A 1,633-nucleotide genomic window follows, 5' to 3' on the forward strand; every position below is an offset into this window, starting at 1 on the left:
ACAAGAAAACAAACATGCATCCTCTTTTGTTGTGAAGATATAGCTTTAGAAACAAGCCGCTTTCCTTCCTCACATCTTAATTTCAGTCTGGGAAGTGAAGCAAGATTTGACCACTAAACTGAGCATATTACATAAGTATATATGGCCTGATCTCTGATAAGTTTTATACCCATAGCACTCCACTGACTTTAAAACAATTATTCCTGTTTTACACTGATAAAAGGAAAGAGAAACAAGTTTTTCTTCTTTTTCCAAAGGACAAAGCAGTCCTAAACCCACACAGTTTGGCTGTGTTTTTTTCACACCAACAGGATTTGCAGCTTTTGGAAAGGCATAAGAAAGAATTGGATTACTGTTTTCATCTCAGCGGTGGTACTTTCACCATCGCTGGATATTTATGAGGCTTCCATAAAAAAGGCACCAATGCTCCACCACACAGACTGACAAAATTTCAGCAAAGCTACTTCTGTTTGTCTGTTGCTGCTTCTGTCATTAGCTGCATCAAATACCAGAAGCTAGCAATATTCTTGCATAACATGTTTCAGAACAGTTGAATTAACAGAAGAAAAGAATTATACTTTCTTCTTTTTTTAAGGAAATGCTGCGTTCCTGTGTGTAAGAACATCTAAGCTGAACATAGCTCCCATTGTTCCAGGCTGCTGAAGAGGCATTTAATAACAATGAAATGGAAGGGTAAGAATGAACCTGATTTTTCTGTGACATTTTAATTTTAAAATAATAGAGTATTTTTATGTTCTGAACCTTAATTGTCTTCTGTCCCTATTCCTTCCACTATGTTCTTCTTTAGCAGTCAGGCTCTTCAGTGGAAAAAGGGCTCCAGGTTAGCTTAATCCAAACACCTGCTACTGTAGTTAGTAGGAACTTTGTATCTCTAGGACTATTGGGTCAGGCTGTCTGGGCCCAGTTCTGCCCTTAGTTAAGTGGAAGAAATCATCACCAAGTCAGAACCATGTTGTACATTCTGCCTTTCTAACCCACATTGAGGCACCATGAACGGAGAAGGGGAAACAGCTTAAATATACCCCTAGGTGCAGTGCTAACTAGACCATTTGTTGAATATTTTTCATGTCTTTCTGGAGTCTGAATTTAAAAGCCCTCTCCCCTCCTTCCCCTAAGAGCCTATTGCAGCTAGACCTGTGAGAATTGAAGGTGCATAATAATATGGTTGAAGTTTTGCTTCCATGATATCATGCAGAGATCTGCCAAAATGTTTGGATTAAGCACTTTTTCTTTTCCAGGGCAGCACCTGCCCCTAAGTCTGCCATTTAAGCTCTCGTGGTAGAGGAGAAACATGATTACATGTAGTTTTCTTTCCCACAATGCCCAGAGGAGTCTCATTTTACCAGTGTGTAGACAGAACTCACAGGCAGCTACCAATCACAGGGCAGAAACTGTTGCCTTATGTCTATGCATGCTGACTAGCTGACTAAAAAGCCCTGTCCCATGGGAGGATGCTGGTTTCAGGTGGTAATGGTTCTAGAAAGAAAGAGACAAGGAGCTGACCGTATTCCTGGCATAGCTCCACATACTTAGAGTTACACCGGGGGCCTACTGAATATAAAATGCATTCTCCATAACTGCAGATAAAAAAGACAACTTGAGGAAAGTAAAA

Source organism: Alligator sinensis, unplaced genomic scaffold, assembly GCF_000455745.1.
Source record: "Alligator sinensis unplaced genomic scaffold, ASM45574v1 scaffold448_1, whole genome shotgun sequence".
Taxonomy (NCBI): domain Eukaryota; kingdom Metazoa; phylum Chordata; order Crocodylia; family Alligatoridae; genus Alligator; species Alligator sinensis.